Raw genomic sequence first — 26,167 nt, forward strand, 5'->3', positions numbered from 1 at the left:
AAAAATGTATAGAGAAAGCTAAACATCCTAAAGTTACAAAGCCTTTTTTACCTTTTGCTGGTCACTTTCAAGGAGTAGCCTGGGCCATAACACCTACCAACAAACCTAACAAGATATTCAACATCTCTGCAAGTGGAGGAAGTAAAACTAACCAATTTTGAATTTTCCTCTTTCCTTGCACATCTGCAGAACAGCCTAAAGCAGCGTTTGCAAAAAGAAATATAAGTGCTTATAAATAGTATTTCACCAGATTTTAGCTTCTTCTGCATGGTTTTACTTTTCTCTTACTGACTTTTGAATCTACCCTGATCTCCTCATCTGACACAGATCTACACTGGACACAAAGAAAACAGGATAGGCTTTCACTTTTGTCTGCCAGTACAAGCTTGCATTCTGTGCTTCAGTGGCTCTTTATTCTGTGTAATGTTCCTGGATTGGGGAAGCATCTTTTGTTCTTCCTTATAAAAGGATATTTTTCCATGCAAGGATATACAGTACACTGGGTTGCAAGAGTTTTTATGTGTTGCAGAGCCTTAACATTTAAATTTGTGACGGCTCTTTGATTTAATTTTTATCTGAAATGTTTTACTTCAAAAAGCTTTAGAATCTGGATGAATCAAAGTGTAGAAATCCACTAGATACATCAACTAACTGTGGTGAGGTCAGAAATTGAACTAGTCTTTTAATTTAAGCAGATGGCACACTTTAGTCTCCTCGCATGTTGAATATGCAGGCTGTCTATACGTGCTAAGCTGTATTATCTGGGTGTACTGTATGTATGGGTTAATAAACTCTCAAGTAATTAAAATGAAGAGGTACTGGAATATGCCTTCTTTGCAATCAGAAAGCACATTTTTAAATATATATCTTGATTTAAACTCAGCATTCACTTTTTGAATGTATAGTAGGAGTTTATGTCTAAAATACAGAAGAACATATAATTCACTGGATTTCTTTAATATTGTTTCTATATCAGACAGCCAGATGGTGTAGAGTGATAATGCTCTGTACTAATCACTTAGGAAGTCCATAGTGTAGTGCTTTTAGTTTTAGACACACAGCTACTACCATCACTATTGGGATGGGAAACAGCAAGTAATATAACAACCAACAGAACAGTTTTGAATATGCCAACATTGAACAAATTATGTAAACAGGAGAAAAAAACAGGACTTGATATTTAATACCAATGAAAAGAATTTTTGTCCAAAGAAAAAAATTACTTGTAAAACTCAGCAATTAACAGGACATAAAACAATATTATTATATTCAGTCATATTTTTGGCTATAAAGACTTTGTTAACTTCTTTATAAATAAGAGGCAGATATGCATGGCTAAATAACAGTACAAAGAATAGAAAGGCCTCATAAGCAGAATAATTGTCTGAATGTGTTCCATCCGAAGTGGTTGATTTTTAATTGTGTATTGATATTTTATTCTATTTAGAGGTTTTCCCAATTAAAAGATTAAATGGATACACCAATGGACACCCTATGGGAATATCTATTTCTAGAACATTTTACTTTTTATGCTTACACTTGGCACATTTTGGTTTCCTCTTTTGACAATGTGTTACAAATCCACCTGACATATTTTACAAGAAAGTTAGACATGCCATGAGATTTTTCATATGCTTCTTTTAAGGCGGGTTTTTTTTGTTTATTGTAGAAAACATATTCCTTTTTATTTTTTTAAGTCCTTATATATGCTTACTGTGAAGCCCTTATAATACCCTTTCCCTGTGACACACTCCAGGCAGGTAATTGGAAGATCCTGGGGACAGACTGATGCAGCACTAACCGGCCCTCAGATATAATAAGTAAGCAGACTAAATAAGTCCTATGTGAGTGTTGCTTTGTTTTGATTTAGTGATGTACACTTAAAGGACACTAGTGGTTGTCATTTCAACAGAGGAATAAACACAATATGTGTCAGTATAGTTGACTCTCTTTTTAATCATGGAAATTGCTATACTGTATGAAAAACCATAAATATGATAAACCAGAATGACTGATAAGCCGTATCCCAACACTGAGCTCATCTACCAACGTAATGTTCAAACAGCGGCACAGTTACTCATTTCTGAGATTACTGTGAGGAGTGTCATTGTGGTAAAATAGTAAAATGGGAAGAGCTAGTGGAATCTAACTTGTCCATTTTGCACCCGGTCCTTTCAGGGGTGCTAAGCATTGCAGTTCCCACTGATTTGATTTCAGTTGGAGTTGTAGGTGCTCAGCATTTCTGAAAGCCAGCTCCTTAATATTTTAGGACAACAAATAGCCGATTTAGTGTGACTTATTTAAAGAGTCTGCCTTTTAATTCTATTTTCACTGAATACAATTAAATTAACCTTTTGAATATTACTATAATGTATTTGGCTGCTGCTTTTAATTAGATTTTTCTCCTGTTCTGAACCAGTTACTCCACAGTAGTATCTAGCTTCCTAGTGTCACTATATAATGCAGTGTTTTGCGATACTGCTCTATCAGTCTAATGCCAGAAAGCCTGATCCTGAACCTGACTGATTTAACGGAGTAAATGAAAGACCAGAGTCAAGCCCACATGATTTATAAAATTGGCACTCCCTCGGTATTACTGTTAAACATGTTTGTTTCTTTTTAAAAAAAATAAATAAAGATCATTAGGCCAAATGTTTTCCTTAAAATAAAAAAACAAAGGAAGACACTAGACGACATAAACATGTGGAAAAGAACAGATGCACACAGTTGGAACACAAAGGCTGTTTGCTTGAGGGAGGCTTGGATTACTGAGCTCAGATAGTTAACGTGTCAAAGATACTAACTGTTCAGTTTAAACTACAAGTGTTCTGAGAACATTGTGCAAAATGTTCCTTGGTTAATTCTGTTTAAAAGCTCTGGATTCCTCATCAAATTTCCCTAGTCATCCACAGTCATTCACAACATCCAGATTTGTTTATTTGACCTCATCTTATCCAGAAATTAAGCTACATACCCTGGTAAAAGCTCCAACTAGTATAAAATGCAGCTGCCCATTTGCTTAACAACACAGGTCACCATACCCCTGATACAAAGCCCACTGAACTCAATGGAAAGACTCCCATTAATTTCAGCAGGTGTTGGATCAGGCCCTATGAGTGCTGAGTGCATTACACCAGTGCTCAGCTCTCTGCACTGGCTTCCTGTTAAATACAGAGTATAAATCAAGGTCTCTGTCCTGATAATAAAAATCTTTGGGGTTGGCCCTAGCTACCCTAAGAGAGTACCTCTCCCTCTATGACCACAACAGCTGTGTTCCACTGGAACCATGAAACTACTGATGGGGGGGTGCTTAGCTTATGGGTGGGTGAGAGAACGTGACTGCAAAGGAGAATGATCGTGGACCCAACTACTTTCAAGACACCAATTCACAAATGTACTTAGGCATTGTGCCTAACCCCTTGGCTCTTTGCTACCTAGTGGAACTGTCAGCAATGAGTTTGCCATCGAGGCTCCCCATACAGTGCATGGGGAGGAGGAGCAAAAGAAAGGATTCATGGAAGTCAGCATGCTGAGTGAGGAGCTGCTGAAACTAGCCAGGAGTGGAATGCAGAGGAAAGGGACAGAGTTTAAGCCCTAAAGGTTTAGGCACCTAAACTCCCCTTAATCTGGGCCTTGAGTGCTGGACTAATGGACCAGGAATAAGTACGTCCGTCTGCTCAGCATTCTCAGCCAGGTCAGCCCTTTCTTAGGAGAAAGATGGACCATCCCCTTTATAGCTAAGGCTATGATTTAGTCACGGGTATTTTTAGTAAAAGTCATGGACAGTCACGGGCAGTAAACAAAAGGTCATGGCCCGTGACCTGTCCATGACTTTTACTAAAAATACTAATTAAATCTTAGGTGCTGGGGAGTGGGGGCGTTCCCGCGGACGCTGCTGCTCTGGGGTGGGGTTCTGGGGGACGCTGCTGCTCCTGGAGGGAAAGGGTGTTCCGGGGGTCCTGCTGCTGCTGAGGTGGGGGAGTGACCCAGGGTTCTGCTGCTGGGCGGGGGGTGGAGGAGGCTCGGGGCCCTGCCGTTGCTGCTGCTGCTGGGGACGGGGTGGCCCAGGGCACCGCTGCTGCTCCTGGACCGCCATTCCTGGGTCTGCCCCGTCACCCACCCTAGCTTCTCAGGTGGCCCTGGGGTCAGCTGCACCGGCTGCTGCAGAAGACCCAGAGGTCCTGGAAAGTCACAGAATCCGTGACCTCCATGAAAGACTTTCAGCCTTACCAATAGCTTAGTGCACTCATCTTAGATGTGGGGGACCCAGATTCAAATCCCTGCTCTGCCTGATTTGGAGCAAGGGATTGACCTCCAAATTTCCTACATGCCATGTTGGTTGCCCTGACACTGGGCTATTGGGTATGCTCAAGCTTGCCTGTTGGAGTTGTTCTATATTGTTTAAATAATGAATTAGTCAGTGAGAGAGAGCGAGACTCTGTAGACCAGTGGTTAGTGAGATCATCTAAGGTATAGGATACTCAGGTTCAAGTCCCAGTTCCAATAATTATTTGTTCAAAGTAAAACAGCTCCAATAGAAGAGATTAAGTAAAAACCTTTCCCAGGCTAGTCAATAGCTAGGAACTTGCCTGGGGGATGGGAGACCTGGGTTCAAATTCCTGTTCCAAATCAGGAAGAGCTCGGATTTAACCTGTGGTTCTTACATTTCAGGTGGGTTCCCTAACCACTGGCTATTGGGTATTCTGTAATGATACACCATCTCTAGCAGGTACTATGCTGCCCTGCCACCTCTCAGTGACCTCCATCCAGCCTTTCTGCTGTGGGGACTGTCAGATTTTAGGCGTGCTCAGAGCATACCTACAGGATTAGGGCCTGATGGCAAGATCCATGTTCCCCTGCCTCGTTTGAGAATCCAGCTTTGAAAACATTGGGGTTTTGGCTTCTGCTAGGGCTCCAAGCAACTCGTTAACTGTGTAGTGGCATCAGTGCTTAGGATGCTTTGTGAATGCTGTCTAGCGGAAACTTAGGCACCTTGGGTTAGGCCAGGGGCACCAGACCAGAGGACCATGGCCCCCTCACTTTTAAAAGTGGAAGGGGTATGCCCTTCCACTTGGGATGGGGGGAAGGGCAGAGAGGAGCAAGGAGGGGATAGGGAAGAGGCAATATGGGAGTGGGACCTCTGGGGAATGGGCAGTATGAAGGTGGGGGCTTGGAGAGAAGGGGTGGCATGAGAGCGGGGCCTCACGAGGAAGGGGCAGTGCGGGGGATGGAGCCACAATTCAGGCGCCAGTAGCCCATCCACTTTTAGGGAGCTTCCATCATCCCTGGGTTAGGCAGCATCTGAATTGTGATTTTTAAGAATGCCAGTTAGGTACCTAAATATCTTTCTGGATCAGGGCTCCAGACAGCAATGCAAAATTAATCTCTTTGACTCAGCTTTCTTGCACTCTCATGCACAAAAATAAGAAACAGACCAAAAAAGAAACATTTATTCCTTGCAGGTTAGAAAGGTAGATGATGAGATTGTTAGTGTCGGTGCAATTTTAAATATCTGTGCATTATTCATACTATGGTGATAAGGGCCATATAAGAACCTGTGTAGATAGACATTTATTACATTGGAATAGCAACAATTTGTCAACAGTGAAATAGATTTTGGAGCTGTATATTTAAGGGCACCCATATTGCAATAGTAATCAGCTCACTGTCAGATATGTTGCTCTTTTCTTCCTTCCCATACTTCATCTGTATCAAAATCTCCCCTTCTTCCGACATCCTGAGTCACTGCCTCAGCTATTAAAACTCACCTCATTAGTTTATGATGAATTCTTTCTCTAAAATGTTTCATAATAATGTGTAAAACTAAACTGTACTGCAATGTTTCTAATAGTAGGTCTTATAACTGACTTGTTTCAAACACAATAGTCCTGGTTTTCCTCTGACTTACTCCTGTTTTTCACCAGTATAACCCCATTAACTTAAATTGTATCTGGTCGGAGAGAAGAACTGTGCCCAATATTTTCATATATGTTTTTATATATACCATACAACTCTGTAGACATGTAGGTTAAGATATAAAATAAAAACCTACATTTAGGCTCCAAAGTAGACACCTAAATAACTGGTTTGTTTTTTCAAAACTGCTAGCACCCAGAGTTTCCCAGGGATAAAGGGATTGTTTTAGTCTTATGAAAACCACATAGTTATGTATTGGATTCATATATGCTCACCTTCTTTAAACATGCATAGAGTCCGAGAAAAATATTAACTGTTCTAAGGGTGATATCATTATATTTTTAGCCCAAGCTTTAAAAAAGTGGGACTATATTCCAATACTTGAAGCTGGAGGTATAGCATTATTGTTTCTAAGACAGCCGATAGCATGCCAGACACTTTCCAAACAGAAAAGAAGGCACGATTCCTGTCCTGAGGCAGTCTCAAATATTATGCATGCACTGGGTTACCCAAGGTCAATAGTTTATACTGTTCTTCTACAGTCTGCTGATCTTTCTTTACTTACACTCAATCAGTGTTCTAAGAAAATTTTAACAACAAAGTGCTGATTATTGAACGGCGATGGTGGCTGATTTCTGGTTCTATTGAATTCAATGTCAAAACTCTCATTCACTTCAATGTCCCTAAATAAGTTCCATATTGTCTCTCAAATACACATCTTCCATTCCACTTCTTTCTGAACATACCCATCTATTCTAACTTTAACAATGCAATCATAACATAATATTGGCAAAAATAAATAAAGAGAGAAAGAGAAATGGCTGAGACAGTTAAGGATCAAAGCAAGCTGGTATTAGTCAATAGCAACACTTCTTGCTAGCGCCTCAGCTGCTGGGCTCCAAATGTGAACAGAGCAGCTAAATTAAATTGACAAGACTTGAGATGCTTCCAGGTTAAATATTTTAGAAGTGAAGTTAAAGAGACATCAGAGAATAGTGGGACTGGCATTGTCAGTAGCATGAAAATGCTGGACAAAGGAATCTGTACCTGTTATTGCATGGACTAAAGTAGAAATAAAAGTATTCCGTTAGAACATAATACTTATCCAGAGATACTTAGGAAGATATGTGACCAATTTTGAACTTTAATATGATACATTTTCATTTGCTAATATGTTATTTATAATAAGGTTTATTATACTGTAGTTCTTTATAGGCTTTTTTATTCACACAAATATATAATATATATACTTACATGTTTTGTAAGATAAGTGTAAGAAAACGAATTAATCGAACACCCACACATACAAGAGGGCTGGGTGAGTATGGTGTGTGTGAGGCTGAAAGATGCCAGATCACCAGATCATCTTTCTCGGCAGTGTGGGGCACAGTTCACTGGATGGTTTGAACTAGAGTAAATGGTGGATTCTCTGTAATTTGAAGTCTTTATATTAAGATTTGAGAACTTCAGCAACTCAGCCAGAGGTTATGGGCCTATTACAGGTGAGGTTCTGTGGCTTGCGATGTGCAAAAGGTCAGCCTAGATAATCATAATGGTCCCTTCTGGCCTTGAAGTCTGTGAGTCTAAGAAGCATCAGAATTTCTTCTTTAATCATCAGTAGTTTACCCAAGTTTCAACCAGACAATCCTATTCTCTTAACATTAGATAAGGAAAATGATGGGCATCATCGGATGTAGCTGCAGCCTGAGATCTTATTTTACTCATTGACACTGATCAAAGTAATCAGTACAGAAGAAAAAGATGGCATCTCCAGTTAGTTCCAAATCCAGCTGAAAGGTTGTATGATCCTAGTAGAAGGTCTTCTCACTATAACCTTAGTGAAGGGAGATAATCCTGATGGCAAGAGTCCTAAATCTATTGAACAGGAGTCTTCACTGATGTGATTTGATAACCCAAAGGAATCACCTGCACAAAACCACCCTCAAGGCCAGAAGATGACCAGATCTGGATAAACATGGAAGCTGGTGTTTTATTCACAATTTGCACACTTCTAGCTGTTGTCTGGGTCTATAATTTATTGCTAAATACCTAATTTGTGTTAACCAGTGTTTATATTGAAAAAGGAGGAAATATGTGAGGATATGTGTACTGTTTCTTTTACTTTGTAGCAGGAAGTCCGGTGTGAGGGGCTTGGGAAAGCTTTAAAGAGAAGCTCTACAGTGAAGCAGAGTGAAAGGTAGGGATGCAGTAGCTTGAAGGATTACACTGAAGTTCTTTGTTCAGTGTTAAAAGAATGTGGGAGTGAGTGAAATAGAGAGCAAGAGAACAGGAACCTGTTAGTGCCAACTGCAAAGAGGCACACAAGGGGTATATAGAGGTTATAGGGATTTATTGGGTCTGCCATATACATTTTAGTTCACCAAGAGTGTCATGTGAGGTCTCAAATAAAAGTCAGTGTCACACTAATCATTGATATAATTATGAAATGAATGTATGGACGTTGTGTAAGGTGTTATATATATACACTGAAAATGTTCATCTGTCTGGCTATTTACACGTACATTAAGTATTGGGTGGTTCAGAATGGGCTTTTTCTCACCAGTCGGAACTGAATGTTAATGAAAGATTATGAAAACTTCAGATAGAGAGAAAAGTAAGAGGAAGAAATAAATAGAAGGGCACAAAGAAGACATCCTATCATACTTCACCTAAGAAGTAAACAGTGAGTTAGTTTCTCAAAAGGGGGGTCTCAGTCAGGCTTCATTGAAAACACTGGTGAGAACTTTGGGTGAGACAAGCTTCTTTAGGCAGGAGGATAACTTGTTAGGTAAGTTTAATTGCTAGAAAATGTATTATGATTTTGATTTATATGTAACCATTTGTTTCCAATATTCTTATTCACTATCACTTGAATCTCTTTATTATTAAAGAATAAACTTATTCTTGTTTTCACTTTAAATATATCTAAGTGCTGTGTGTTAAGCAAAGTGCTGGTCCTGAGCTGAATCTTGCAAAAGTTGGTGTTTACTGTTCCTTTGTCAACCGTAGACCTGGTAATTCTGTGAGTGTTCTGGGGATAAAGGACTGGACATTACAGTGAACACTCAGAGGACTCGGAAGTTGGTTTGTGCCTATTGCTGACCTGTACAGAGAGAGCAAGGCTTGTGAAGGCCTGGAAGGTTGCTTGTGGTTTCAGGGAGCTGATTCACAACAGGCGCGGACAAGATTTCCTCACACTAAAGATAGGTGGTGATGTGGTGTCTCACAACCCTGGGTACTCTGGGGAGCATCACAGGGTGTGTGTGTTTGTAAGGGAGAGACTGGACTATTACCCCCTCTCTGGGGTGAACTGCAGTAGCCCTTTCCCCTTGTATAAGTAGTTCTTTCCAAAATATCTCTAGACAGCAATGGTGTGTTTTTATTTTTCTACTTGCACAAGGTGAAAAAGCTGAATAGGTTTATTGTTGATCCAATCCTCCTTATGAGCTAAATCCCCTATGCTCTGCAGAATATGTTGTATTATATAGTAAAACGTCACTAATCCACAGTAATGCGGGGAAGACCCAGTGCAGATTAATGAGGCTTGTGGATTACTGACTGCCAGGGCATGGCAGGTGAAGTCAGTCACATCACACTTTGCCCCACTGTGGCACTCAGTAACACGCTCAAACAGTTCTAAGTGACTTACAATTGTCCAAGAGCACTGGTGTTCCATTCTCCTCAAAAGGACAATTACAGTTAATGCTAATTTTCTTATTGCCCCTCCTCCAAAAGTCATAGGAGTTCTCTAAATACAGAAGTTGCACAGATTTATCTGAATCAGTTAAAAAATCAATTTAGTGAAACTAGTGCAAATCTCTGTTTAGACAATATTTAGATCAGTTTAAAACTGGTTATATCTGTTTAGCTTGTGCCTGTAAATTTACTAGTGGGAGATAACCTGATATTTACAATGTTTAAATCAATATACTTTTAGTTAAACTAGTGCAATTTTTAGACCTGGAGACCAGATGCAGGAGGCTGCCTTTGTAATGTGGAGAAGACGAGGGAAGTAAACAAATGTGTCAAAACCACTATCACCCATATAAACAGCAATTACAATTTAAAAAATCCCCTAATTCAACTGAATCTAAAATGATATGAAGGCCGAATAATCAAGTGATGTCACTTGTTACCCACACAAATTTTAAATGGTAAAGAAATATTTTCACTCCATGCATCTGACAAAGTGGGGTTTTTACTCACGAAAGCTTATGCCCAAATAAATCTGTTAGTCTTTAAGGTGCCACCGGACTTCTCGTTGTTTTTGTGGCTAAAAACGGCCACCGTTCTGTTACCATTTTAGGTAAATCCAAACTACTTGCAAATTGTTATACAGGTTACAATCAAAATAATTGTCATGATGAAATATACAACAGCCATTTTAGATAATACTTTATATGATAACTGGCTTCAAAATTATGAAAATGACAATCTCTACCTACTCAGTACCTCTGTGTTTGTGATAAGTATCTTTCTTAATTAATTTTCCTTACTGAAGGAAAGAGATTAGCTCCTACTGAGGAAGGATGACATGCGGAGTTTTTAGGACATGCTATTTTTAAATGATCTGAGAACTAAAAAAAAAAGTTAATTCAAAATGTTTCAATATTCTATTTAACAATTGAATTGTAGTAGCATCCTCAGCCAGGTCAGGCTCTATTGTGGTAGGCACTACTTTCTTTTAACTCAAAAATGGCCTGAGTAAAAGTCATCACATTTAAGATGGTTGATTTTTGAGGGTGCAGTCCTCCACGATACAGAACATTCTCCATTCAGCACTTTTCAGGATCAAGCTATGAATCGGGCTGCATTTTGTGGACTTTTGTACATACTTTGGAAGTAGTAAAAGGAATTTAAAAAACCCAACACTATAGTCAGGCACCTGTTTGACATTCATACTTTTTCCTTGGAGTACTATTCAGAATATACACACATATTAAATGGAATGCATGAATTGATTACAAAAAACATTCATTGCATCCCTATCTGAAAGTTAGGGATGTTACAATAACCCATTCGAGGGGAAGAGAAGCATAATACAAATGAGTGATCTGCAAGCTTCCTCAGACAGCAGTGCCCATTCAACCCATATCTGACCACTAATACCCCTGCTAGTCCTTGTATTTTGTGAACAGAGACTAACACGCATGCTAAACTGTGTGGAGGCTTAGTGAGGTGGATAAATGTCTACAAGATCATGGGAAGAAATCACCATGTTAATTTTCACTGTGACATAACTAGAATTAAAGAGCTGTCAACATATGCAACAGATGGAGGGAGGGATAGCTCAGTGGTTTGAGCATTAGCCTGCTAAACCCAGGGTTGTGAGTTTAATCCTTGAGGGGCCCACTTAGGGATCTGGGGCAAAATCAGTACTTGGTCCTGCTAGTGAAGGCAGGGGGTTGGACTCAATGACCTTTTGAGGTCCCTTCCAGTTCTAGGAGATGGGATATCTCAATTATTATTAATAATAATAACTGTTATTCCTTGGAAAATCTCTCTCTGAAGTTGTAATAATGATCATTAGCAACTATGTCTGATTTGTAGATTTTAAAATATAAGCAATCTGGTTTCAACATGATATTTGATGAATGAACAGGAAAGACTCAACTGTTAGGGTTTTTTTTCAGTGATTTGGTCTGACAAGAATTCCTTAATATTAAAACTTACCAAAACTTTGGTGTTAGAAAATGACAGTCCTAGTTAGAGGCCTCCCCACCACTTCTTGGAATGACAGTTCACTACCAATGTCCCTTTTGGGGTGAGGAAAAGACCCCAACACAGACGATCTTTTCTCAAAGAGTTTTGAAATGAGAGATGCCTGAGACTAATTAGCTACTTGGGAAATCTGGAGTGGGGAAAAATTAGTCCTCTGTCACGCAAACAGTAAAGCTAAGCATGTGTGTAAATGATTGCCGGACTGAGGTTTTAGGAATCAACGTGCAACTGCTAAGGGTAGATCAACATAAACATTTAAACCGTTAGGGAACTACTTGTCAATAACAGGTTCCCTGAATGAATTGTAATTGTAGTTTACATGGAGGCCTCAGCAGCTTCTGAAACAGAGAATGTTGAAAGCTTGGAAGCTATTCAGTGACCGTTATGTAAACACCTAATCAATGCTGTGACTGACAGCTTTGTAAATGAGCTTAGCTTTTGGTCTGTTTATATTGCTAGCATAAAGTCCACATATGTAAGTCACTTGAGTAGTTCTGCCTTGATGATTGGGTCACATCGTGGGAAATAAGGTGACTGATATTCCAGATGTATTGGAAATAAAGCCCAGATCCATAAAGGAATTTAGGTGCCTGAGGCATTTAAATCCCAGTTTTAAGTTCCACATAACTCCTGCCAAAGCCTGTAGGAGCCTAAACTCATTCGACACCTAAGTTTTCAGGGTAAAAGTTCCTCCCATGCCAATGTTTCTGCCTCTGGGCATGAACACTGCTGCCAATTTCTAGGCATCTGGGTGCCTATCTCCTGCCTGAGCTCCAGATTCACAGCTGGGGGAAGATAGGCATTCATCCACCTCAGTCATGTGCAGGGCTGGATCTAGTAGATGTGTTCAGAGGCCACCTACTGGACCAGGTCCTGTTCAAAATCCATCTGGAAGATGTGGAGCTGTCCACCTTATAACTTTTAGCCCAGTGGTTAGAAGGAAGTGGAAGGCCCAGGTTCAATCCCTGCTTTCTGACAGAGTGGGAGAAAGGATTTGAACAGGGGGTCTCCCACCTTTCAGGAATATGTGTGCAAACCACTGAGCCATGGGATATTCTGATGTAAGGGACTCCCTCCATCTCACCTGTCGAAGTGGTTCCACTGTGGTTAACTGTTGAAAGAGTGATTGGAACAGGGGGACTGGACCTGAATCTACCACCTCAGTGCCCTAACCACTGGACTACAGAGTGTCTGTCTGTCTCTCTCTCTCTTGTCCAGTAGTTAGGGTACCAAGGTGGGAGACCCAGGGTCCAGTCCTCTACTTAGCGCTCTCTCCTGAATGGTGGGAGACCCCTCTTCAAATCCTTTCCCCCACCCAGGTGTGTGCTCTGATCCCTGGCCTAAAATGTTTAAGTGGGGTGGTGCTGTAGCTTCTCCTCCTCCTCTGGCCATTTTGTGAAGAGTGAGGCAGGCACTTCACTTATTCCCACAAGAAGTGCCTAAGACACTTGGAGTCATTTGTAGATTGCTAAGCAGAGATAGGTGCCTCCCTGCAGCCTGGAGTTAGGCGCCTACCTCCATGAGAGGTATGGGGCTTAGGACACACCTGTCTTGTCAGCATCTCCCATTGGCTAGCGTAAGCAGCTCCCTGCCTCGTGTGCTGGCTTTTGTGGATTGCATCCTGAGTTGCCTATCTCTCCCCAGTCATCATATAGGAGCCTAGGCACTTAACTGAGCTTTATGGTTTGCAGTGCTGGCACCATAATGCTCAGTCTTGCAATGACTACTCTTCATAGATCCCACAGTAAATGCTTTAAAAAATAAACCTGATACTTGCCAGGTATGTGGAGCAGCTAAGAGGAGGGAGTACTGAATGTTAACTGCTTTATATCAAAGACTTGCATTTATTTAGAAGAAAATGGTTTTTAGTTCTATAATTAAAGAGTGCGGTTAACTCAAACAATTTTTCAACATTTTTGTGTGACAAACAGTTTGCACACTGTGGCCCAGGTCTACCTTGCTACTAATTTGAAATTGACTAAGAGCAGTGGAAACTTGATAGTCAGTGCTATAGGCATTTGGAGAAGTGTGACATTTTCATGTTTATGTCTCTTAGTATAAGCTACATTTATTGGCAAGTATACTCTACTTTTTTAGCAAGGTTTTACTTGTAAATATTGGTGTAGTCTGAAAAGTCATCAAATGCTGCCCTCTAATTTGCAGGAATATAGGGCCGCAGCTGCAAGAAGCTGTATCTGAGATGCCGGAGCTTGAGTAGCTTGAACAGTGGATGTGACTCTTGGAGCCCAGGTCTACAGAGCCCTTCTATTGTCTAAGTGAACCACTATGCTGTAGTTGTTGGGGATAGGTTGGTAGTGAGGATCTGCCACTGTCTGGATCGACTGACTGTTTTCCCCAATATAGCAAGAGGTGAGATGTTCCATTGGCTTCTCTAGCCCTGTGTCTGGAGAAGTGGCTGTAGAGTGGATCTCTGCTCGTGAAAGAGTCCTTCTTCATCCCCCCACAAAGCCCTGATGAAGTTCCCACTACTTAGTCTTTCTAATTGGATAGTGTGCTGGAGCTAAGATTTAAGCCTTAGTCCACAAAGTTAATTTCAACTACTGGCTCCTTTGAATTAGCTAGGGAGTGGGGCTCAAATACACAAAAAGATGTAGCCACCTAACTCCCACTTTACTGGCCTTTACCGTAGATCTTTCTTTGAAATGAAGTCAATGGGTGTTTTGCCACTAATTTTAATGGGAGCAAGTTTGGGCCCAAGCCCATCTTCCACAGCTCTGAAAGAAGAACTGAAAGGAATTCTACCAAACTTTCCAAAGAAATGCTCCTTGAGAATCTTCTCCATACATGGAAACTTCAAGAATAAATTCGAGCTGAAATGGTAAACTTTTAAAATTATAAGACATTGAAAATGAAAGCACAGGCTAATATTGAAAGACCTCTGTAAACTGATTTTTAAAATATGAGATAATGAGCTAAATTCTGGTTGCTGGTGGCATATAGGTTAACTGCTAGAAAAACTTTATTTATACTATTCTGCAGGATCTTTATGACAGACTTCTGGGGCAGAACTAAGAGTTACCAGCCATTAGTCATACAACAATGCATATAGTTCTCATGCTGTGGCAATGGAAACTATTCACATCTTCAAATGGAGATTACATATGCTCATAGCAGGAATAATCTTCATGAGATAGCTGTGGAATGGCCCAGTGTAGGTTAGTATACTGTTGTTTCACCAGTAATGTATGTGTATCCATTTGAGGGCAATTATACCAGAAGGTACACTTTGGCCCTTGAAATCATTGCAGGATCAAGTGAACAAGAGAGCGGGATAGGGATTCATTCATTTGTAGGGATAAATATACTGTAATATTAGATAGAACAATTTGTTGCCAAAACTAATTGTTTTCTGTGTATATCTTTTATTGGTTTTTCTTCACATTTTAAGTTGAATAAAAGTCCTTCTTTAAACCCTGCATTTTTAAATCCGTTTCTATGGAGGTGGTGGACACAGATTTTTAAAACAAACAGATCTTCAAAGTAAATCTTGATTATTTTGGATCAAATCATAAATTTCTTTCTGTGTTGTTACTCAGCCAAACACCCAGTGCCTAAACTGAGTAAGGACCTGAGAATTTGACCCATAAAAATGCAAAGGTCTGTGAAGTAGCTCTCCCTCTCCACAACTGTAAGGCAAGCTTCCTCTTTATAAGCCCTTTTTTATTTGATGTAACCTTGCAAACACTTACTACCCAGTATGGTGGTAACCATGAATAATCCCATTGACTTCAAAGATTTGCTCACAGTAGAAAGCACTTTCTCCAGCAGTAAATGTCTGTAGGGTTGGACTCTTGGCTCTTTTCTGAAATTGTTAACATTTGCATTTATTTATTTGCTTTATAATAACCACAGAGGCTCCTGTCCCAAAGCTCTGTGCATCTGACTTAATTTAATTTCACATAACATGGATTTACCAAGGTGAAAAGGAAATAAACAGCAGAAGAAATAACCCCTACAACAAACAACAAAATTTCTCCAATTCTCCCCATTTTCAAATGCCTGGGAGAAAAGTTGGGCCTTGCAGTGCTCCCTGAGGGTTAACAGATTGGACTCTGGTGGGCAGGTGGGAAGAGACAGTGAATTCCAAATCTGAAGAAAAGCCCCTTCACAGAAAGCCCTATGCCAGCAGAGTCTTCCCATTTATAAAAAAGAAGCTGCAGCACGAGGACCTCCTCTAATCTCAATTGGAGCAGTATAGTATGGAGAGAGAGGTGGTCTCTCAGCTAACCAGGCTCCAAAACATTCATGGTTTTACAGGTTAAAACAACACTTTGAATTCCCCCTGGAAATGTATTAGCATCCAGTACTGCCAATGCCAATGTCAATGCTAGAGAGATAGGGTGGATGAGGTAATATCTTTTATTGGATCAACTTCTATTGGTAAGAGAGACAAGCTTTTGAGCCACACAGAGTTCTATTTCAGCTCTGGGAAACATACTCCTAAAATGCAAGGTGGAACAGATGGTTTAGCATAAGTAGTTAGCACATATTGTAAGGTACCATTCAAGCTAGAAGGCCCGTGGCTTGAAAGCTTGTTTCTCTCACCAACAGAAGTTTGTCCAGCAAAAGATATTACCTCACCCACACTGTCTCTCTATTAACCTGGGACCAACATGGCTACAACTACACTACAATGTCAATGCTAAATGCTTAAGTATTCTTTTTACTTGCTGTCATAATAATTACAGCAATATGATGTACTATAAATCAGGTGGTTGCATTACTATTGTATTTACACATTAGCTATTATTTTTGTACACCCTGTTTTACACTTGTTGAGTAGATCTGTTCCTCTTTATTAAAAAATCTAATGTTAATTCTTTGAAAAAAAGAAAGAAAAGAGGCAGCTCCTGTATTACGTTCTGCTTGTATTTTTTTTTCTTTTACCATCAGGCAGTTTATAATTGGAAATATATAGTTATTTCTTGTTATATCAGTCAAGAAAACTACTCTGTTGAGGGTCTGGGCTACCAGGATAACATGATGCCATTGCAGGAAATATGCCATAGCTGGGGAGTTTAATTTTATCCAAATGAGGGGATATAATGGCAACTTGCCAGAGCCCAAGGACTGTACCTACCGTGTATAAAATAAAGTGGATTGCAGCTAACTTCTTCTTGCATACAAAGATTCAATGTGCAGAGATTACAGATCACAGCATAATGCTCACAGTAGAAAAATGGTGGCTGGAACTTGTATTTGCTGTGAGTGGCACCTCTGTGTTAAATAGTGCCTTGGCTATCTTGGCAATCTTCAGGAAATCTCCTCCACTAGTAGTAGCAACAGCATAGACCAGCTGCAGTTGTTACTACCGTGGGATCTAGACCAGGTTTAGGTCACAAGGTGGAAAAAATGCCTTAAGTTGGTCCACTGGAGCTGCACTGCTGCTATTGCTACAGTGGGAAACTTCCTGAAAATTGCCTAAGAGGGAGGCGGGCTGCGCACTCCGGCAGATCAAAGCAAGATCGATATAACGCAGTTTCACCTACAACGGGGTAAGATTTTTTGGCTCCCGAGGACAGCGTTATATCGGGGTAGAGGTGTAATAAATTTCTCTAAGGGTCCAGAAGGAATATTGGATACCAAGATTCTGTGGCTATTGAGACAGATAGTTGACAGGAGAAAGAAGAGAGGAGTTTGAGCTGCTCCTTTTATACTCTCCTTTGACTTGTCTAACCTAGGGAAATGTTCTAAAAAATTCCCACGATTGTTAACAGTATTGCTTTTAGTTTTGTGCTGATTAAACCTTCTCAGACCAATGGTATTAAAAATGCTGGCAGTTGCACTGGTGCCAGCAACACTAGGAAGTGTTTAGAAAATCTGGATGAAATGGGACTCGGGTAGCCTTAGGGAAGCAGGTGAGATTGAGAACCTCTCCTACTACCTAGGTAAAATAAGCCTTCATGAGGCAGCACTGGGTAAAGCAGGGAGCTGCTGTTTCTGGAGAGGAAAACCAGGCTCTGAAGATAGGATATAATTTCCTTGGGGAGCTGGAGAAGATTATGTTATGATTCTTGAACTCTTTGAGCTGGTGTAGGGCTAGAGGAAAATTGGGGAGCAAATTATGTGGGCAGGAATCCTGTAGGAAAAAATAGTGTGTGATCTTGCAATTAGAGATTATATGAGAATTCATATGAAAAAGGGTGCTGAATTAAGGTTTCACAGGCAACCTTAATTCTGGCATTTCCTACCTTGACTTGAAATCCTTAATAATGTTCTTTTAACATAGTTTTTTGCATGTAATTTAAATTTCTTATTTCTCTGCTGGGAAAAGACCCCTCTCCCTCTCTCTCTCTCACACCCCTCCCCCCCACTCACACAGCCAGTCCAAGCACTAGCTCCACCATTTAACCTACATGGTGGTTTTGCCATAGCCTTTTTTTTTTTGGATGTGTGTGTGTGACAAAGTCAGACTTGAGAGCTATAAGAGAGTGATGAAGGCAGGTATATTAGTCCTAGAATTGTGAAGACCCTTTTTCCTGTGAACTGAAAAGAGGGGGCCTCAGGTTAATTGGAGACACCTGAGTACAACTGGTGATCTTTAAAAGCCCCTCTTCTGGTGAGGTGGGAGGGAGGAGAGATGAGAAACAAGTGGCAGAAAGGGCTTCTTCTAGGTAGATGGATGTCCCCCTCCTTATTGAGCTTCCTTCTCTTTGGGGAAGGGCTGGTGATCAGAAGCCAGCATAAATCAATGCTCTGGGAGGGGCAAGGAAATGTATAACTTTTGTGTAGTGGGTTTGTTTGCTCAAGAGAACTATGTGGGCCTATTTTGAGGCCCACCTTTTAAATAAACCAAAGTCAAGAATTAAAACCCAACCCTACCCTCCCCCCTGCCCAGGGGGTGGGAGAAATGCTGAGTCTGGTGTCAGACTATGGAGGTGAGAAGGGTAATAGGCTGTGAGGAGGTGGCCTAGTACCCATGTAGGTAGAGGTGGGAAATCTTGTTGTAGGTGGGAAACAAGCTGGAGGGCACCTTGTACAGGATACTTCATGTAAGGACCTGCCGATCTATGTGGCTGCAACCTCTTCCGTCTCCTGATGCAATGCCTTTTCTGCATGCTCCTCTTTCGAGTAACCCTCTTAAATCCATTATTCTATAAAGATAGGTCCTCACCTCAAAGAAGCAGTAACAAACTAGACAGAAGGAAAACAAACAAGCTAAACAAAATCATTACTTTAGTGCATCTGTTCTCTCATCTGTTTATTTAGACTGAAAGCTTTCCAAGGGAGGGACCTCTGGGCTTTTATCTATAGCATATTTTTCTGCATCTGAACACAGTGGTCAGTAATTATGTTAGTTGAACTAGGGCTGAAGGTGGTTTTGCTGTGGGTATACAAAAACAAAATGTGTTCCAACATTATTTTTGCCAAAGGTTTAATCCCAGTGAGCTAAAAGAGTATTGAACACAGATTGTCCTTGTCTACACCTACAACTAAACCAGTGCTTAATTTGTAATGAAAGAGGTGCCAGAGCTCAAACAATTTTTTTAAACTTTCATAATTTATGCAGAAAGTCCAGAGGTGCCTGGGTTATGAACTACCAACCCTAGAGTTTCCAGGGCTGCCCTGGCACAAATTAAGCACTGTGCTAAACTCTAAAGCTTAAGCATTGAACTGTGTTCAAGCCTAGTTCAACTAACATGCCTGCAGACATTAGTACATTTCATAGCATAGACAAGGCCATGGGGGTGGGTGACTGTAAGTCCCTTTCCTGAATACGACTGCAGAAGCCACTGCTTTGCTAAGGCTGCCACAGCACTTTGCCAGCCTGGATCCCGCAGTATCTTTCTCCTTTGGGCTAGACCGGGCCCCTCGCTCCAGTGAGAGCCTTTCCCAAGGCATTAAACTCAATCCAGTTTCAGACAGGAGAGTAGGAAGGAAGGGGAGAAAAGGCGGAGCCAATTCTCATGACAGACATAGGACTCAGCCAATAGATTTGTAGATGGTGGCCTGCAGAGGTGATGGTGGTCTCTGAGGGGAGGGGGCCTGCGTGAGGGGGCGGGGCTAATGGGGCGTGGCAAGCGTGGTCGGGGTCGGGGTGAAGGAGGGATGCTTGGCCGAGTGGAGGCGGGGCCTGAGGAGTAGTGGGCGTGGCTAGGAAACTGGAGGGTGGGGTTGGGTGGGGCGAGAGGCCCTGACTGAGGAGGAGGGAGAGGCGTGACGAGGGGTGGGCGGGGCCGGGCGGGGATTGGCCGGGGTGGGGTTTCGCTGGGGTTATGCTGACGGCTCCGGTCAGGGAATTTCAACTTCGGATGTGGCTGAGCTGAAGGCGGCAGGTAAAAGCGCCTCGCGCGGGCGTTACGGGCGGGTCCGCTCACCTTCCCCACCCCCTCCCCCCCCGGGGCGGCGGCGGGTGGGAGCAGGAGTGACGGGGGCAGATGCCCCGGGGCCGCCCGGTGGCGAGGGGCTGTGACGGGCTCTGCCCCGGTGCCCCGCCGTTGGGTTGGCTGCCTGGCCCCTGGGCGGCCGGGGTCCCCGCGCGGGCTGGAGGGTCCGGGAGGACGCTGCCCCCTTCCCCCCTGCAGCGGGAGCTCTCTGCCACCGGCAGGCCTGAGCTGGGGTCGGCGCGGCAGCGGGGAGCGGCTCCTCCAAGGAGGCGAGTCCGCCCCGCCAGCCAGGGCTCGGGGAGAGGCGCCCTGGGCAGCGCGGCGCTGTGCGATGCGCCCGGCCCGCTCGCACGGAACCCCCCGGCACTGGTGGGGTGGCTGGCGGCGGCGCTAGCTCCCTCCCTCCGTCCAATGGGGGCTGCTGCAGGGGCTCAGTGAGACACGCACCATCATCCTGTCATTTAAATCTCCCTCGTTTAGACTTCCGCGGGTTGGGAGTTCCGCACACGGCAGAGGCGCTTTACTCTGTCCCCCCCTTAGTCAAAAGCAGAAGAGCTGTAAGCCTGGAAACTGACCCCCGAAGAGTCCTTCATCTGCATGGGGTGGTGACGACTTCCGTATTAAAGCTTAGGGGCCTTTCTCGACTTGTGAGCATGTAGGGTATCGCCTGCTTGCAAGCCTTGATTGTTATAGTTGTAACAGCAAAACTGATTCAGAGAGACTCTAGTTGCTTCTTAGAAATCTCTGGCTGAGATTTGCTCTCCTGCTCTAATTTTAGTACTTGCTACATCCAACTGCTCTGGTGGATCTCAGAGTTCCTGGTCTGATTTTTTTTTGGGGGGGCGGGGGGGGGAGAAACCAGATAATCCCGAACTAATGCAAACTGCCCTGAATCACTACTAAATTTTGATAGCCTGTATCCTTGGTATGAATAATGTGGGGCAGCAAAGTGGGAAGCAGGGAGATACTTTTTGGACCACCACTCTTTCCATTTCAACTACTTCTTTCCACCCACTGCTTTTGACTCTTTTCCTTTCAGGTTAGCAGCTAGAGAACTGTGACCCTGCACTGAAGCTGTGTACCTCTGGAGCCTGCTGAGAATGCAACTGACTAGGATTGTGCAGTCCTAATCAGTTTCATGCTCTATAGGTAAAGCAATTCAGTGCAGAGCTCAGTTCCGCTCTCTTTGGCTACAGGTCCTGAATATTTGACAAACAAAAGTTGGGTAAATAAAAAGTAGTCCACTTATCAAGATGTGCTAGTCATGTCTTGTCAGGTGGGAGCCAACTGGGGTTGATTTAGTGGCTCCCAGGTCCTTACCTGCTGGGTCTGGGACTAGCCCTCTTACTTCTGAGAAGCATGAACTTCCTTTGGTGAAGCAGGAGGTAAGCCCAGGAATGGACATCACTCTCCACAATAAAGCAATACTTCTGTCTAAGCAGGGAAAACCTTCAGTCTGTATCGGGGTAATACCAGGAGGAGACCCCTATGGGAAGTTATACATACACATTCCCCAGCAATAATGCAGTGTCTCCGGTCCAAAGCGTAAATATACAGTTCAGTGCTCTCTGACCTGATTAAAAGTTCTATGATTCCTTGTCTGATTTCTCTGTCATCAAGTCTTTGCTGCAGTCATTGATGTGAGTGTGTGCCGTGAACTCATTTACTTCTGGTTTCTGATTCCAGTTGTCTGGATGCTCTGTTCCTGATGTTGCTGGGTTGGTCTGGACCTTCTACCCAAGTCCAGCTGTTCTTGGGATCAAGCTCCTTCATTCAAGCTCCCAACTCAGTTGAGCTGCTCTCTTTTTGCACCAAAACCTCTTAAAATATTCTCACAGTGGTAGCATATTTTTCTAGCCTGTGTCCTTGGGGTCAGCTGATTGGCTCAAGGTCATTCCTCTCTGGGGCTTGGAGTTACTAACTGCCCCCCCCCCCCATTCAATATATTAAAAAAATAGAAGAAAGGGAAAATTGATAGTAATATGAATTGGAAGCTAGGAATTGTAGGAAATTGATAAGGGAAACAAAGGTGAAAACTATGGCCAGCAGAGTTAAGGTCAATAAGGAGTTTAAGTATATTAGGAACAAAAAGAATCTTAACAATGGTATTTGTCCATTACTAGATGGAAGTGATAAAATTATGAAGAAAAGGTAAAAGTGTTCAATAAGTATTTCTGTTCTATATTTGGCAAAAAGTCAGATGTTGTAGTCCTATCCTATGATAATGAAACACTTTACGTTCCAATAGTAACTGAGGAAGATGTTAAATCACAGCTACTAAAGTTAGACATTCTTAAATCAGCAGGTCCAGATAAAAACTCTTGGAAACAAGTTAAAAAAGCTGGCCGAGGAGCTCACTGGACTCTTAATGTTGTGTTTTTTTAAATGAGTCTTGGCATACTGTGGAAGTTCTAGAATACTGAATGAAAGCTAATGTTCTGCTAATATTTAAAAAAGTTAAACAGGATGACCTGCCTAATTATAGGTCTGTCAGTTTGACATTGACCCCAGGCAAGATAATGAAGCAGCTGATATGGGACTTCATTAATCGAAGAATTAAAGGAGGTTTATGTAATTAATGCAAAGGACCATGGGTTTATGGATAATAGTCTGTCAAACCTAAAACTTTTTTTTGATGAGATTACAAGTTTGGTTGATAAAGGCAATAGTGTTGATATAATATGCTTAGACTTCTGGATGGTGTTTGACTTGGTACTGTATGAGATTTTGATTTTTAAAAAATTGAATGGTATACAACTAACATTGCATACATTAAATGGTTTAAAAACTGGATAACTGATAGGTCTCAAAATGACATTGTAAAAGAGAAATCGTCATTGAGTAGGTATGTTTCTAGTGGGGTCCTGCTGGGATAGGCTCTTGGCCCTATGCTATTTAACATTTTTGTCAGTCATCTGGAAAACATATAATCATCACTGAAAAAGTTTGCAGATGACCAGAAGATGGGGAGAATGGTAAATAATGTAGGGGACAGGTCACAGACATGGTGCGATCTGGGTTGCTTGGTAAGTTGGGTGCAAGCGAATAACGTGTTATGGCTACATGTATATGTACACATGTAGGAACGAAGAATGTAGGCCATACTTGTATGAGGACTCTATCCTCGAGAGGTTATTTTGTCTCCGTGTTTGGCACTGATGCAATCAGGACAATACTGTGTCCAGTTTTGATGTCCACAATTCAAGAAGCTTGTAGATAAATTGGAGAAGAGCTATGAGAATGGTTAAAGGATTAGAGAACATGCATATAGTGATAGACTCAAAATGTTAAGGGGTGACATGATAGTATAAAGTCCACATACATTTGACAAATATTTGATAATGGGCTCTTCAGTCTAAGGGCATGTCTTCACTAGCAACGGTGGCTATGTACTGTAAAGTGCCAGTGTAGACAAGCACTAACAGACAAAGGTATATAACAAGACACAATGCATGGAAGTTACAGCTAGACAAATCCACACTGGAAATAAGGCATGCATTTTTCACAGTAAGGGTAATTAATCATTGGAACAATTTACCAGGAGTCATGGTGGATTCTCCATCATTGGCAATCTTTAAACAAAGATTTATTTTTTTTGTTAGATATGCTGTAGTTGAACAGGAATTATTTTAGGGCAATTCTATGGCCAGTGCTACATAGGAGGTCAGATTAGATGATCAGTGATCTCTCCTGGCCCTAGACTATGAACTGAAGTTACTGGCAACCAACCCCTTAAGGGTTCTTTGGTTGGGAGTGACACTCTTTCCACTGAAAGTCTCTATCTGTTATCTATCTCCTGTGTCCATCCTGCCCTCTCAGTTGGGGGGAGGGGGTGGAACCAGAAGGAACTCCACAAGATAGTACCCTCCACCGCTAGCCAATCACAACTTTTTGGGGCATGCTTTTGCCACCTCACACTACATTACACTTTGAGATCTCAATATGTAGTGATGCCTAATTTATAAACTTGGGCATGACCCCATCTGTCTCTTACATACTTAGTTTGAGGACTTCTGGCCGAGAGTATTGCAAAGCATATGTTACTTTAGCTCAACCATTGTTTTAGACCATAAGTACTGTAGTACCAAAAGGTCAGACAGGGGAAGTTCAGAACATAGGCCTGAGCCTACAGTTTTTCCATTGATGGCACTCCCACTGAGTTGAAGTTATTTCCTACTTGTGTGCACACACAACAACTATATTGACTTAAGTAATAAGATTGAACTTAAAAGAGGATATGTTATTAAATCATAATCTTTAAAGAACTTTGAGTGACATAAGGAGTGGTGGATTTTTTTTTTCTTGGCTCTAATATGTAGTTGATGGACCGTCATCAGCAAAGACTAACTTCTGAAACGAAGTGAACAAACTGTAGTAAGTTTGATACATTTGGTTGGCCAAGGTGATCAAATTTTATGGTGATGGGTGACAGAGAAGCTTACATCAGGAGTATTGTTCATTTTGTGGATAATTTGTAATTATGGGCCGTACTATAAACGTACGGATACCAGACAAACTTCATGCCTGAATTAGGGTTGCTTCCCTAGTTGCCCAATACATATATAACAAGACTTGAAAACAAAATGTCAGAAAACTAAAAATGCAAAATGAAGATTGACCTTCTTGAACAAATCAGACACAGACTACTTTGACTCTACTTGGGAATGTTCTTTGCATAGAGAGTACTGTAAACGTGCACCACAGAACGTTGACTTTATATTTCCTATAAAAAATGACCCCATTACAGGGTGTAACTGAGTGTTGTGGTACATTGATTCCTGAGCATCTGGTAGAGCAGGGGTGGGCAAACTACGGTGAGCTGTTTTAAGCCAGCCCACGAGCTCCTGCTGGGGAGCGGCGTCTGGGGCTTGCCCCACTACGGCACTCCAGCTGGGGTGCTGGGTTGGGAGCTGCATGGCCCTGCTCTGGCTCCTACGCGCTCAAATGGCCCCCTCCAGCGCTCCAATGGGAGCTGCAAGGGCGGTGCCTGCGGATGGGGCAGCGTGCAGAGCTGCCTGGCCACGCCTCCGTGTAGGAGCCAGAGAAGGGATATTCCACTGCTTCTGGGAGCCGCTTGAGGTAAGCGCTGCTCAGAGCTTGCACCCCTGAACCTCTCCCCATGCCCCAACCCTCTACCCCAGCTATGGTCCCCCTCCTGCTCTCCAAACCCCTCAATCCCAGCCCAGAACACCCTCCTACATCTGGAGCCTGCATCCCCAACCAGATCACCTGCACCCCAATCCCAATTTTGTGAGCATTCATGGCCCGCCATACAATTTCTATTCCCAAATGTGGCCTTCAGGCCAAAATGTTTGCCCACCCCTTTGGTAGAGTGTTGGGTGTACTGTGAGCGTGGAGGTAAATCCTGTAGACATTCCAAACATTAGGCTTCACAGGTTATAGCCTTTGGTGGATTCCCGTAAACACCAACTGAGGCTGATAAAGTGATAAAGGATTCCTTTATTCTGCCAGTCAGAAATAAAATTTGCAGTTACCCATGGCACGATAGCTTTAAGTTGCAAACAAAAGATAAACCAGCTTTTCTTAAGTCAGTTTCTGAGGGCAGGCCAGTGCATGGATAATAGTCAGTCTTTTGGGCCTCCTCTTGCATGTGCAAGCTTATATATACTACTTTCTGTCCCATTGCTTATTTGATAAGATCCTCTGGCAACTACAGTAAAGCAGTAAGAAATGTGAAGGTATTGCTAGCTTCTTTTAATGTGGTTTTTTTTTTTTTTTTTTTAAGCAGTTGGAAGCAAGAAGAGGCAGCTCATTGTGGTCCGCATGACCTATTGATCATCAGTAACTACTCTGTCGACTGTGGTATTGCATGGACAGTACAGAGGGACGTGCTGGAGTATAGGAATGGTAGTTCCAGTTTAGAGTAGTAGTCGTAACTGATAGAGAGCAAGTATACTATGGACCTGACCCAAATCCTGTTGATGTAAAAAGGAAAGATGGATTGGACTATATAAATCATGCTTTTATATCTTTTTGAGGAGACAGATGCAATGAAAGTGTTATGGAAGGATAAGGTAGTTTGACTTTTCTTTATTGTGAGCAGCTCTACGGAGGCAGAGATAGGCTTGGTATCTTGTTTAAGAAGTACAACCTTAACTTTGCATTTCCGGGTCTGACATTATTGTGAAGCACTTGTTGTGAAGCCAGTGTAATTGACTGCA

General features: G+C 42.1%; 1 protein-coding gene across 11 annotated transcripts in view; it reads left to right on the forward strand.

Annotated features, from left to right (window-relative positions):
• Positions 1 to 19,850: 19,850 nt before the first annotated feature.
• EPB41L2 (erythrocyte membrane protein band 4.1 like 2) overlaps positions 19,851 to 26,167 on the forward strand; it is a 253,122-nt gene continuing 246,805 nt past the window's right edge. For all 11 annotated transcript variants that reach the window (XM_054021563.1, XM_054021553.1, XM_054021556.1 and 8 more), the window contains exon 1: positions 19,851 to 19,934. The gene's annotated coding sequence lies outside the window, so the exon portion shown is untranslated. The remainder of the gene's footprint in view (positions 19,935 to 26,167) is intronic.

The sequence above is a fragment of the Malaclemys terrapin genome, chromosome 3, assembly GCF_027887155.1.
Source record: "Malaclemys terrapin pileata isolate rMalTer1 chromosome 3, rMalTer1.hap1, whole genome shotgun sequence".
Taxonomy (NCBI): Eukaryota; Metazoa; Chordata; order Testudines; family Emydidae; genus Malaclemys; species Malaclemys terrapin.